The sequence below is a fragment of the Pteronotus mesoamericanus genome, unplaced genomic scaffold, assembly GCF_021234165.1.
Source record: "Pteronotus mesoamericanus isolate MK-2021 breed Mesoamerican mustached bat unplaced genomic scaffold, CSHL_Meso_final contig_90, whole genome shotgun sequence".
Lineage (NCBI taxonomy): Eukaryota > Metazoa > Chordata > Mammalia > Chiroptera > Mormoopidae > Pteronotus > Pteronotus mesoamericanus.
The window spans coordinates 22,839,633-22,855,014 of record NW_026555277.1 but is presented as its reverse complement, the minus strand read 5'-3'; positions in this window follow the sequence as shown (position 1 = coordinate 22,855,014).

Sequence of the window (15,382 nt, the reverse complement as noted above, 5' to 3'; positions counted from 1 at the left end):
CGGTCTCAAAGCAGATTCTTGTTTCTCTTTCTTCCTTACACTGTCAGAACATACGAAAACTAGAATTTCAATGAACTCTGAAACTACACCACAGCTAATAATTAGGCCTATTTCTCCAAGGTACTTTAATCTTCATATTTCCTTAAGTACCTGTCTGTAGTTTGTCTCTGTTACTCCTGGTACATTTTCTTCAATAATCTCATTTATGGGGCATGGCTTAAAAGTCAGCAGCAAAGGACTGACAGTTTGGGAAAAGAGGAGGTTTCATTTAATATGTGCAGGCACTGGAGTCTCTTAGAAGATGATTGGTGCCAAGAAATTTGGAAGGTCATTATGTGGAATATCTGTAGCTCAGTGTCTTTTGAACCTTTTTAATGGGTAAGGGAGAACATTTATGCATAATGATATGGGACTTATAGTACCCTTGTCCTCAGAGCTGTCAGTCACCTGCATGGCTCTAAGATTGGTTTTGCAAATGCAGGATCAGAGCAAGCTGAACTAGCAGTTTGGAGGCACCTCTCAGCCTCAAATGGTGAGAGTTTCTTAGAGACGGCTTCTCAAACTTTAATATGCAGGCAAATCCCCTGGGGGGATGGTTAAAATGCAGGGTCCGTTTCTGAAGGTCTGGGGTAGAACCTGAAATTGCGCATCTCTAACAGGCACCCAGGAGATGCAGATGCTTCTGGGCCATCGTCTACCTTTTGAGTAGCAAGGGCTTTAGGACAGTGCTTCCCAGCCTCTTCCCCTGTGTAGAATAAGGACAGAACACTGGGGATGGTATTGTTTTCCTGCTGTGCTTGCGGGTCTTCTTCAGCTTCCATATTCCTTCTTGGTTTTCTTCTGTCACCTACAGAAGGCTTCCCTATAAAAAGTGAGGAAAAAGCAAGAATTCAAAGGCTTAATTTGAATTACTGAGGTCGCGGCCTTATGCTTTATTTTGGTCTTAGAAACTTGATTTTTTTTTTTTTTTGGTCCAGCTTTTAATTCAAATACAATGACAGGCAAATAGTAATTTGGAGATGTAAAAGCAGCAAAACTGACATACACGGGTGACTTTTCTGGATCTATGATTTTGTTCTCCAGTGAATAAATGAGGCCAATGTGGGTTTTGCCATAAATTTGAACAACTGTTCCCACATGTGAAAGTTGAGTTAGGATTCCCTATTCACTGTGGTTGTCACTCCCTTTTTATTATTTCATTAGGGCAATGGATGCTTTCATATTGACCAAGATAGTACCACACGGACATGTTAGGGATACTAATTAAAAACAACTCAGACTCTCTGAATTGTTTTAAGGAATGTTTTTGCAGTTCTGAGTGTTCTTTTCCAGCCTTCTTAAGCGTTTTTCATTCACTCCGCTTGAAGTATAGAACTTCCCTGATAATGTCCACTGGTCAGACAAAGCTCATTTCTAAGTGGGTGTGCATATTAGAGGTAGGGTTGGTGGAGGGTTGTCAAAGCCTGGGACAGTGGCACTCCAAAGGGTCAACATCAAAGTCACAATGTCATGGTAACAAACCAACACTGACATATATCTGCCTAGTACTTGGATTGTGTGCTTTCATCTGGAGAGTAAAATACAAATGTTAAAAATGACAGTCCCCTTTTTCACTGGTTCTAGTATAACAAAGGATATTTGATATTACCAGAGACTATAAATTTCTACAACTATAGAAAATACTCTTTATAGCTAAACCAGCTCAACTTACTCTCATAAAGATCAGCATACTATGCTTATTTGCATAGCACTGATTTACCTTGGACCAGTACAAAAGCTTTCTCTTCTTCCCAGATATTAATTAATAGTATTGGATTAGCCAAAAAGTCTGTATGGTTTTTTTTCCATAAAATGAAAGACACATTTTTCATTTTTACCAATACCTTTATTGATTTGGATATTTTCAGTATGTCGACTATTTCCTGCATAGTATAACGTTGATTGTTCTCACATGATGTCTTGATTTGATTGCTATCAACTTCTACTTGTCTACCCAAACATGGAGCATCGCCCAGCAAGAAATCTTGAGCACGAAACTTTGCAAACCACTTCTGACACACTCAGTCAGTGACAGCGCCTTCTCCATACACGGCACAAATCTTTTTTGAGTTTGAGTTGCATTTTTCCCTTTCTTGAAATAATAAAGAATAATATGCAGAAAATTTTCTTACATCTTCAATATTAAAATGGCTACACAAAAAATTCACCAATTTTGATACTTTTTTTAAATGCACGCTGATATGACAACTGTCACAATACAATCTAACAAAATTGTTTTGAATGAAGTTCAAGACAACTAAGCACTACTGGAGCCATACTGTAGAAAAAAACAAATGAAATTTTTGGCCAACAGCTATCACCCATTGAAACCTTACTATGAATCAGGCATTGTTCATGTTTAATACAATCCCATCCTTACACCACTCTATGTGGCAGGTATTATTATTAGCTCCATTTCACAGATGAGGAATTTGAAACTTAAACCAGACACCAAGTCAGCGAGGGACTAGTGAAATCACGATTAAAATATAGACAGACTGACATGAGAGGCTGCGTTCTAAGCAGGAGGCTAAAGTAGCTTCACTTTGGAAGGACGATAAGCAAAAGGTTTGACTTAGTCTCCGCTTAGGACTTTGCAATTGTTACCAGAGCCTAGCCTCCTGTAGGCTCTGAACCTTCGAATATCACTGCGTGTAGAGCTCAGCTTGACAACACGTGAATGTACACAGCCGATGCTCTGGCCACTTCATAGTAGTTTCCAGGTCCTTTTTTGCTTGTTCTGACAGGAAAATAGCTCATATTCTTGAAAAAATAATACCCATATGAAACCTGTTGACAAACATTTATTCATTCGTTCTTCCCCATCACCACGCCCACGCTACTGAAACAAGCCTGGTGAAGGAAACCTATGACTCTAACACTGCAATTCTAGTTTTCATCTTCCTTGATCTCATCATCTGAAATGTCAAATGATCATTTCCTCTTCCTCGAAATACTTTCTTTAATTGTCTTCTAGGAAACCACCCTTTTTTCCCCCCTCGTCTTTCTCCTATCTTTTGGGTGGCTCTGTTTCAGTTTCTGTTGCTGGTCCTACCTGAGCCCTAAAATCAGAGTGCCCCCGGCTTCTGTCCTCGGACCCTCTACTCTCTCTTCGATCATACCTTTGGTGGTCTCAGCCAACCTTAAGGCTGAGCACTCTTAGATTTAGGTCTCCCGCCTATACTTCTCCTGCCCCAAATGCCAAACCTGTGCATCAACAGCCTGCTCTTAGATGTCTAGTGCACATTTCAACCTTATAATGTCCAAAACAGAACTCTTGCTTTCCCCTCTCAGAATCCTTCTTTCAGCAGTTTTCTTTATCTCATAAATGGCAACTCTATTTTTCTAATTGTTTGGGTAAGGGGTGTCCAACCTTTTGGTATCTCTGGGCCACACTGGAAGAAGAAGAGTCATCTTGGGTCCATATTAAATACACAAACACTAATGAAAACTGATGAGCAAAAAACAAAAGTTTAAAGTAAATTTATGATTTTGTGTTGGGCTGCACTCATAGCCACCCTGGGCCACATGTGGCTCATGAAACATGGGTTGGACCCCTCCGGGAATCTTGCAGTCATTCTCTTTCTCTCACTCCTTACATCTAATCTATCACATTATCTCACCTTCAAAATACAACCTCAATTCCTGTTGACTCCACCTTCGCGATGTATACAACTGCAACCCCTTCTTACCATTTCTATTGGGACCATCCTGCTCCACGACTCTCCCGTCGATTAGAAAAATGGCCTCCTAACTGCTCCCCGTGCTTCCCCCGTCACCCCGCCGCAGTTCATTCTGAGCACAGCAGCGGGCGTGATCATTTATAAATGGCAGTCGGATCCTACTACCCTCCCCTCAAAACCTTCCAACAGTTTCCTGTGTCAACCAGAGGAAAGGCCCACATTCTTTCAATGGCCTGCAGTTACCTACACCGTCTGTGCTCCTCCAATGCCTCCCAAGCCTATCGTCACCGCTTTGCCCCTTGCTTGCTCTGCTCCAGCCACAGTGGCCCCCTAACTGTTCCTGTCACATGCAGGCACTGTCCCACAAGAGCCCACACCGTTACCCTTTTTCTACCTGGAATAATCACCCGCCAGAGAGTGTCATGACACCCTTACCTTGTTCAGGTTTTTGGTTTAAATGTGCCTTTTCAATGCAACCTTCTGTTCCAGTTACTTTTATGGCATAACAAACAACCTCAGAACTTGGTGGTTAAAACAACAACCAGCATATGCTGCTCAAGGATTCAGTGCGTGAGGAATTCAGAAAGGGCACAGTGAGGATGGCTTGTCTTTGCCTGTGAGGACTGGGATCTTCAAGCCTGAGGGTACCCTGACAGCTGAGAGTTGAAAGCTCACTCACTCACACGTCTGGCAGTTGATGTTGCCTCTGAGTTGATAACTCCTTCAGAACATCTCTATGTGGTCTCTCCGCATGGCAGCTTGGGCTTCCTTACAGCGTGGTGGCTGGGTTCCATGGGTGGGCATCCCAAAGAGTGCCAGGTAGCTTTTATGACCTAGCCTCAGAAATAGCATAGTGTCCCTTTTACTATAGTCACAAACTAACCCAGGTTCAAGGGGAGGAATGTAGATAGAATCCCACCTTCCGATAGATGGAATACAAAGTTATATTGTAAGGAAAGCATGTGGGATGGAAGATATAACCATCTTTAGAAAATACAGTCTGGTACACCTTCCCTACTCATGTGTTTTTAAATTGCAACTGCTCTCTGCCTCCTCCACCTCAAAATTCCCTGTCCCCATTCCTTTGCTTTCCCCATAGCATTTGTATTGGTTGTCTATTGCTGCTGCAACACATTACCACAAAATTAGTGGTTTAAAATGACATAAATCTTTTTTGCTTACAGTTCTGGATGTCAAAAGTCTGAAGTCAGTCTCACTGAGCTGAAATCAAGGTGCAGGCAGGGCTGCATTCATTCCAGAGGCTCTAGGACAGAATAGGTTCCCTAACCTTTCCCAGCTTCGATTGGCTGCCCCCTTTCCTGGCCTGCTGCCCCGCATCTCTCTGACCTCTGCTGCCATCCTTGCATTTTCTCTCTAACCCTCATGCTTCTTTCTCATGAGAACCTTGGGATTACATTGACCTCACCTGAATAATCCAGGATACTCAACCCCCCACCCCAAGATTCTTCATTTAATTACATCTGCAAAATTTCTTTTGCCATACAAGGTAACACTCACAGGTTACAGGGATTAGGATGTGCACATCTTTAGGGAACATTATTCAGTCTACTCATCACCATTTAACATATCATGTAGTCCATGCATTTGTTTATGTACTGTTTCCTGGGATATAATCTTCATTACATTACCGAAAATATTTTTCCGTCTTGTGTTCTGCTCTATTCCATGAGCTGAGAACAGTCACTGGCACACATTAGGAACTCCATGTGGATATGTGTTAAATGAGGTAGGCGCTAGTCAAATGAATGATGCCACAAATATTATACATACAGAGTGCACACTGTATGACAGATAATATGCCTCAATTGAAACTTTATTAATTAACGCTATTTTTCCTGAGAGTTCTCATCACCTTGTGTCCAGAAAGAAAGTAGTTCATCAAGGTAAAAAGTCAGGGATGTAGCCCCAAAACACAATAGAATCATAATTTTAATAATTTGTTTTTGAGCATTCTGCAAAAAAAAAAAAAAAAAAAAAAAGGCATTGTCTCTACTATAATAAGCGTGCAGCCTGAATCTCGGGAACCCTCCCCTCCACCCCACACCCACTCACCTGCCCAGAGAGGGAAGATCTAGGGGTGGAGGGAGAGTCACGCCCTGGGTTTTAACTATCCACGCAGGGATTGGGCACTGTTCATTGAACTGTCCCACAGCCATGCTTAGAGTTCTGTTTCCATAAAATTCCATGCTCTCTCTTCAGACAGTTCACAAGTGAAAATGGTCTGTCTTTAAAGTTTGAATTTCCTGATTCTTTCCAGATCAAGCCAGATGTGTGGAAATGTCTGTGTGTGTGCTTAGACACTGATTCATATGCTTGCACAGATGTGAATTCTGTGACCTTCTGTTCTGTCTTTCACTTGATGACTTGTATACACAACCTCATAAGGCAAATCTCATAATTAAGTTGGATCTGTTTCAACCATGAATTTTTCAAAAGATCGTAATCATCATGGTTTCCATGTCCGTTTAAGAAGCAATGTAGTCACATATGCCCACAAATGAACCTCATATAATACTGTCCTTATCAATTTGGTTTTGGAACATGGGCCAAATTGGACTTGTTTATATTCGCTTTGAATATAATGACTTATCCTGTTACTAAACATCACATTGAAAGCAAGACTCAAAACAAAATAAAATAAAAAGAAGCAAACATTCTTTTCTGTGCTAACTAGAGTTACAGAATACAGGAGCAAGGGAGCAAAGAGCGGTTAAGAGCTTCAGTTTCTCTTTAAGGCTCAGTTTTCTGAGCTGTGAAATGGGAACTCTAAAAGCTTCTTTGGCAACTTGACCACTATAAACTTGAAGTCCATCTCTATAAAATTGAGAAGGTGATAATAATACCTATTTCACAGGGAGTTGGGAGGATAAAATCATTTCACGTGTAAAATGCTCCATGTAACCCCTGGTGCTCAGTAAACTTCCAATAAATTTAAACCCATTACTATTATCTACTCATAGCATTAAATTCTAGACATCTGGTTTTATGTCAACTAATTTATAGCTATTATTTTTGCAAAGAGAAAGGACTTCTCTAGTCGAAAGACTAAAGAACCACTTACATAGTGTGATTTCAGAAGCACTAGGCATGTTCTGCTTACCCTTAGAAGGTTCTCTTCCACCTTCAAATAAAGCCTGCTGCTTCTCCAATAAAGTTTATATATCTGACTTAAAATGTTAAAATGAAAATACTCGTAGGAGAAATAGTACTTTAAGCATCGTTAGCTATTTACACTTTAGAATGAGTAAGTTTTCTGTCTTGTTCTGAGAAATTTCTCCGGGGGGAGAGGGGAACAACATGAGACAATTGGCAGCAAGGAAAACAACTTCACCTGCTCCACAATTATAAATAACTTATATGAATATCAAATTTAATGACATACATAATGTTTTGGTCTCGGTGCATATCCCGCAATTGCCTCCTAATAGCCCAAATGGATCATCAGGCCCCAGAGATATTACAAACATAGACAAAAGTCCTTTTTATTGACCTTGATTGGACAGCGAAATTATTTTGTCAATGTTAAATACTTTTCAAAGGACAGTTGTCACTGTTCCTGGAGAGCATTTATTTGTTGTAAATTTCATGACTGGGACTGAAGCATAGATAAAAATACAGACGTTATTCATTGCTCCTGTTTCTCCCTCTCTCCTGACCTTGCCAGGCACCTGAGACCCAGCCATCTCTCCCACAAGGCACCCCAGCCAAGCTTGGGTCTGCCAATAGCTTTACTGGTGGAAGCAGTAACATTGCATAAAAGCCACATGGTACAATTAAGTAGATTGTCTGTGGAAGAGGCAGGGAATATTTCACGCAGCTGGCAAAGACCGAGGCTCTGGCTCCAGCTCTTTCACAAATCTGGCAAGTCACAGCCATTCTCTTGGCCTTGGTTTCCCTATCAGTGAAATGAGGACTGGATAAAATAATTTGTAAGACAAATCCTCTGGTTCTGAGGTTCTATGACTACTTCTTGACCGTTTTGTACCTAACTGAATGCCAGATGCCATTAGTTCCTGGGATCTCATGCCCAGCTGGAGTGTAAGCAGGGCACTGGCGCTCCTGAGCTCCTGGGACAACCTGTCTTTCACGCCTACACAGCAAAGATGGGGACATTGGTCCCTAATGATTCTGTCTTCTTTTCTCCCTGAGAAGCATCCAGGTAACAAGTTGGAAATCCCAAGCCTCCTTGGGCAAGTTATCTAAATTCTCTGAGCATTACTGTCTTCTTTTATAAAATGGAAACAGTAATACCCATCTCACAGGGCTTTCGGTGAGAATTAGTTACATAGTGTACATAACTTCCCCAGCGCAGTGCCTAGCATGTATTGGCAATTGTCTCCTTCCTTCAACTTCACTGCCCTGTGCTTTTAAAATTCTAATTCTTCCTCTGCATTAAGGGAAGTGATTTGGTGAGGCCAAAACTCATTTGTATGTAGGATGGTTTCCCCAGCCTCCTGTGGGGTGCTTAGCCTTTTATCTCTGACCGTGGAAGGCTCATACTAGTCTAAAAAGGGTCCCAGGCATCGGAGGGGCAGGTAAGAAGCAGGGTTCTCCTGCTAAACTGGGGCTTCTCTCTGATTCTGAACTCAATATTCCTCAAAATCAGTTCCTAAATCTCCTTGAACTTTTTCCTAGGAAGCCAGAGAGCTAGGTAAGCCGGAGTCAGAGGGACAGCGAATCTCCACCAGCTCCCTTCACCACATGCCAAACATGACAACTGTCGGGGCTCCCTTGGGAAGCAGTGGCAGCTGCTGGAGGTTCTTGCCTGGGAACCAGTGGTGTGGAAGACGAGGAGCTGGCATCGAGGTTGTTTGCACTCATTCCTCCACCCCTCCAGCTGGCCACAGGAGCCTGGGTGAGGAACAGGTGGAGCGAAGAGGGTGAAGAGCCAGGAGCAGCTGGACACTCGCGTGGATCCCACAGAAAAGCCTGTTCCAGGCTCTGAGCACTTGGGCTCAATTCAGGGACATCAGCTCTGAGTCATGGGCATGGGACTCACTTCCTGCTGCTTCCTGTTGCCCACGAAGGGTAGTCCCACGACCCCTCCCAGCATAGCTGCTGCCCAGCTTCATCTCCCACACCAGCTTCCCTTCATCTCCCGGGTAGCCTCCACATCTCCATGCTCCTCAGCCTGGAAGGTCTTTCTTTCCTTTTCTGCATTGAAAACTCTGACACAGTCTCAAAGACCTATCTCTGTCTCACCTTTGCATAGGCCTTTCAGTCTCTGCCCTGCGTCTCCACAGGATTCGTACCTTTGCAATGACTTTTCACACAGTTATGTCCTGGCCGTCTATTTTTCACGGCTTGTTTCTCCACTAGGGTGTGAGCTACTTGAGAGCAGGGACCTTGCTGGATTCGCCCTTTACCTCCAGCCGCAAACCTGTGTTTACACAGGGCAGGTGCTCAACGAACGTCTCTTTAATGAACACTGAGCCCCAGCAACAAAAGAATTTAAAAAAGAGAACTTGGACTTCCCACTGTGGGGCATGAGTGTGGCTAAGAGGTCCAAGGGGCTCACATTATCAAGAACTCAGTTGGCACTGACACTAATCAGAATTTATTAGCCGATTAACCAAAATATAAAAGCTAGAAATCTGCCTTAACTCTTTAAAGATCATACTCATTTTAGTGACTTTCTTCCATATTATTTTGCAAGGACAAATATTTTTCTTTGCCTTAAGAAAAAAAAAATCCTTCTATTGTGATAGCAGAATTGCATCCTCAGCATCCAAGGAGCCTTGTGTTGATTTCAGCCCCTTCCTCCTTTTCTTTACAGTCCTAGAGAAGCAGCTGAGCGAAAAAAATGTCATACTCTTATGAATTCAGAACTCTGGCACCAAGTAGGCATCAGAGCAGCTAGCTGAGGGTAATTTGTCTTTAAGAAAGAATTCTGTAATATGTTAAACATGCAATAGCATTTTCTAGATCCTCTATCCATTTCCTCCACCCATGGAGGAATTCCAAATCTAATTATAGGCATTTATGGGAACTGCTTTCATTTATGCCTAATTACCATGTAGTACAATAACTATTATGTACACCACTGCATGTGTCAGATTAACTTTGCTATATGTTTTATTGGATTATCACATTCAATTCTACAAAAGCATTCAGTCCACTTAGGCAACTTTGTCCACTCTGCATGGCTGACCATTTGTAGGGGACAGTTATCTACTTGCATATTAGGAAAAACGCTCAGAGATTTGGTGAGAGTTATTTTTGATACCTCTTTTGCACCCTTCCCAAGTCCTAGCCACATGCTGCGTGACTGACTGCCTTAGAAGACTTCATAAACATCTGCAAGAACAGCCTACTTATTGAGAGAACATGGAGCTCAGTAGGAAATGCTGGGAGCTTGGGAACGCTTAGTGCCCCAGAAGTCTTTGGAAGGCCCTCCCATCCACCAGGACTTCTAGTCTGGCTGGATGATCCGACACATTTTCAAAGGGAACTTTTGAATAGTTATTTAAAGAGAAATGTGATTTTATTTTTTATTTTTTATTTTTCTTTTACCTTTAGTCGGATACTAAAGTAATCTGACAGGTCCAAAGGTAGAAGTAACAACTCTGCTAAAGCAACAACTCTGCCATGGGCACCTTAGGTCTAAGGTGGAAATAAATTTGACCTGGAGCAAAGTTCCTAATAGGAGGAGGCGAAGGGCAGAAGGGGGAAATGGGAAGGGAGCTGAGATGGCAGTCAGTCCCAGTTCTGTCAGTAACTGGGGATCTGGGGCACGTTCCCTCTGGGCTTCCTGCTCTGTAAAATGCACTTGGTTAGCCCAGGAGTGCTGAGAGCAGCGAACATGACGTGGATGTGAATGTCGTGATACAGGCACTGGAAGGGCGGGGCGATGAGATGGCGCTGGCATTAGTATGCACGTATAGCCCGTTCCACACTGTGCGCCGAACTGGGGTTTGCTGTGGAGGGAGGGGTGTGAGAGCCCTAAAATCCTCAGGGAAGACTGACTGATCTGAAATTCTACCCATGTTTGCCAAGCACAATGTCACTTACCCTGCTCCCCACACCTCACCTAGGCTTCTGGGCCTTCTGTCTCAGAGACACCCCTCCTTGATTTGTGCTGTGAATTATTGTCCATTCCAACATTTCGGGAAAGTGATGGAAAGAGAACTTGTAAAATCACTTCTGTTTGAATAGGCTTGGAAGATGGGATAGAAGCAACTCAGTGTGGCTGATAGGTTAATTAGATGGTCCTGAGGTAGGAGTCGAACCCCCAGTGACATAGGGGACACATTCCTGAAAAGCACGGTGTTGACTGGAAACTAATAGCTAGAGGAACTAAGTCTGTGGAAGCTGAGGAAGGAAGGTGTTGGCAACGACAGAGGTGTTGGCAGCCACAGAGGTGTGGGCTCCCTTCAAGAGGCAACATAACCAAGGCACACCAGGGGCGGCAGGGAGACCAGGGCCAGCCATCACTGCCGATGCCAGGCTCCTCTATGGGCGACCTGTGCTCTGGATGGAGGTCCTCATTGGGCTAGCCAAACTTTCTCAGAGCTGCGCACCGTCGAGGCTCCTCCCACCCAGTCCTCCCCCCTTCTCCCTCCCTCTCCTGGCAGTTGCTTTGCGCCTGCTTCAGGGTTGAAAGGCTCTCCCTACCTGCTCTAGTTCCCACTCCCCTTTACCTTTCAACAAGCATTTCCTCCCAAATCCCTCACATTTCTAATTCTGTTGTGATGGCTACTTCCCGGAGGACCTAACTGACAGCAGGTAATGCCCCAGCCAGGAGAAATTTATTTTATCTTTTAAAGGTTATTTTAACTCAAAATACAGGGCTATAATATCTGACCTTCTATGAGGCTATTAATAATCTATAGTTATTCCACTTGAGTCATACATTTTGTTACAGAATTATTAAGGTGCTTGGTTACCTGGTTATGTGGTGTTGCCCTAGACTCTGCTGGGGATGTAAAGCACCTGCATTATATTAACTCTTTAAAAATCTAAAAAATCTGAATTATGAAAAATATCTGACCCTAAGAGTTTTGAATAGGAGATTGCAGACCTGTGTTATACAAAATAGTATAGTATCTTTTAGTATCTAAGAGAGACTCCCAAGGAACCACACCTCCCAGTCTTCATGCCCTTGTGTGGTCCTCTTAACTTGAACCTGGGTGCTTTACCAATAGCCTTTGCCAGAAATGATGCTGTGCCAGTTGTGAGCTTAAGCCATAAGAAAGACTAGCAGCTTCCACTTTTGTACTAAATAAATAAATAAATAAATAACTAGCCCATGATCTACCAAGAAATCTGGCTATCCTAATGGACAGACCACATGGAGAAGCTAGGTGGACAAGGCAAGCTTTGTATCCTCATCACCTTGCATGATGCTTAGGCCATAAATCAGACAAATGGACGGGTGACTGACTGTAGGGCTATCGTGACCTTCGTCACTTAGTGCAGTTTTCCTGTGGCATTTAATAAGGCGAGTAACTGCTGAAAATCTCAAGTTTGGCTTTTAGTTTTCCAGGTGCTCTAGGTTGTTGATGGGTGGCAACAACACATGTGAGAGTTAAAATACCGGTTGTTTTTTGGACTTGGGAGACAATAAATAACATCTTATTCTAGTCAACTGAGAGCTAAGATATGAGACAAAAACATTAAGATTCAAGCGTTAGCTTCATCATTGCAGTTGAAACCCATTGGAGGTCACAGCTTTAATTTGATGGCCAAGCTGGGCCACCAAAGGAAGACTTGGGGTCCACAGAGCCAGCCGCTCATGAAGAACTGCTGCCTCCCTCCATGGCAGAAAGGGCCCTTCAGTGTTCGCTGTGTTTTTGTAGTTTCTATTCATTGCAAATCCGATCAATCACACAACTCCCTCTCCTCTCCTGTGGAAAAGTGAGAAGGGGCTCAAGGGAGAGAGCAGAAGTGTCACTTAGGGGAAGCCAGGGGCATGCATATATATTATGTAGAAGGGCATGCAAAAATCGGGAACGCTGTGGCTCAGGAAGGTGGTGGTAAGTGCTTAGAGGAACACAAATGGGCTGGTTTCTTTGATGAGTAAAGGAACGACCAAAATACCCAGTGAAACTGCAATTATAAAGTGCCTATATGAGTGCTTGGAAACACTGATTAGGAATTTAAAAACCATGCATTTTACCCACTCAAGCAATAATATTTATGGCATGTAGAGTAACAAGCCTCTTTGCTAACATATCCAATGACATTTCTGAAACATGAACAATTACAGTATTCTTTGGTCTCCTTGGATTGTGATAATTTCTTGGTTTTAATGGGAAATGCTGAAATGTTATGTTATAATATAATTTATTTCAGGCTGAAATAAATGAGTTTTTTTAATATTGTTTAGAAAATTTGAGGGAAAATTGCAACCCTGGCTCACTTCTTATAATAGATTCAAATGCAGTGTGTAGTTGACTGATTTTCCACATTTCAGGCTCAACTTTATTCTTAGGTTTTAAATGGGAGAGAAAGTTGAGCTATATATTTTTTAAATGGCTCTAGGGGCCTGAATTTAAGTCTCATTATGGTCAAGTCATTTAATTTCCCTGGGACTCAGTCTCCTCTTCTTCCCCTATAAAATGGGGATGTTATAATAGTTACATCCCTGGGTTGAAATAAGAGTTAAATGGGAAAACTAAGTGTACAGAAATCTGCAGGTCAATGCCAGGCATTGAACTAGGTGCTTGGTAAATGTTTTCAAAGTAGCCAGCAAGCCATCCCATAGTGAGTGTAATGTTAACACGCCCCCGGCAGCCAGAGGACACTGGGGAAATCTGATTTCATGCTGCCGGAGTTTTCACCCTGTTATGTACCAGTGAACACAGCACAGCTGCCAGTGTTGAATTACAGAAACACCAAGGTTGACTCTTGGAAAGAGTAGAGAAAAAAATAAAAACTTCCAGAGGACTTTCTCTACGGCGTGTGCTAAGGGCGCAGAGACTGGAATTGTTTGGGGGCACTCTGGACACGGGGACAAAGGGAGGCTGGGCACTGGGGGGAGGGAACTGTTTTCCTGCAGTGCACATGCGGTTGGCAAGGAGCCACGCAGTGTAGAACCATTCCTTCCACCCTGCACACGCGACATTTTTCATTAAAGAGTCAAGTGTGCATATTCAGGCAGGCCAAGAACTAAAAGTGTGATTCAGACTGTGGAGTATGAGCTGTACAGACCAAGCGAAGAGAATACCAGATAAAAAGAGAAGGTTGGAAGGAATAGTTATTGCTACAATTCAGTCTTTCCCCAGTTGGAGCTTTGAACAGTAAACGGAGAAAGGACAACTTGGTAGCAGGACAGAAGCCCGTTTGCTTAGCAAGTTACTGTGGTTCTTGTATGAAATTACAAGGAACACGATGAATACAATGTTTTATTTCAAGAAAGATGTATATATATATATATCTACTTAAAATTGAAATTGAAATTTTTAGTTTCCAAATTTGAATATGTAAATATATAGGACTTGCTTTATTAACTTCATCACAAATATTATTAAAATTATATACAAGACTTTTTTTAAAAAAAAACTTTTAAAATTTATTTTTATTATATTTTTCCCATTACCATTTAGCCCCCTGAAACCTTCTTCCCCCCGGCAACTCCCACACTGTTGTCCATGTCCTCGAGTTCTTTTTCCTTTTCGCCCATCCCCCACACCCGCCTCCCCTTTGGCAACTGTCAGCTTGTTCTCTGTATCTGGGGGTTTATTTGTTTTGCTTATTCACTTGTTCTGGTGTTTTGTTTTGTTTTTTTTAGTTCTCACATATAAGTGTCTTTCTCTGACTTATTTCCCTTAACATATCTTCTAGGTCGATCCATATTGTCACAAATGGCAAGATTTCACTCTTTTGTATTGCTTAGTAGTATTCCTATATATATATCTCTCTCTCTCTCTCACACATCTTCCTAATCTATTCATCTATCAATAGATACCTAGGTTGCTTCCATATCTTGGCTACTATAATTAATGCTGCAATGAACATAGGGGTGCATGTATATTTTTGAGTTAGTCTTTCTGTGTTTTTCAGATAAATACAGAAGTGGTATTGCTGGGTATTATGGTAGTTCTAGTTTTAATTTTTTGAGGGATCTCCATATTGTTTTTCACAGTGGCTGCACCAACTTACAATTCCACTAACAAAGTATGAGAATTTCCTTTTCCCCATATCCTCATTGGTACTAGTTCTTTGTTAATGTGTTTGAATAAAAGGGGTTTTTTGGAAAAAAAATTAAAGGCAGCAAGTTTGGTTACATATTTACCTAGTCATTTATTGAAACCATTCAATAACCATTTCTTTAGTAATGTATACTGTACAAAGAATGAAAAAAAAATATGATTCTTGCCCTCAAGAAACACAATAGAACCTCAGTTCTTGAACTTTGTTCTGGAAATCTGTTCGAGAAGTGATTTGTTTCAAAACCAAATTTTCTCCATTACCTGAGAATGACTGATCATACAGGTATCAGCATGAAAGGGCTGTCGGGCATAGAACCAAGACCAGAATTTTGTTAGACAATGGAAACATTTTTTCTGTGAATAACTTCAGAACTGAATTGTTCAAGAACTGAGTTCTGACTGTATATGATTTGGTTAAATAGACTAATAAACTTTAAAAACTATATACAAGGTTTTTCACTGGCTGGTGTGGCTCAGTGGATTGAG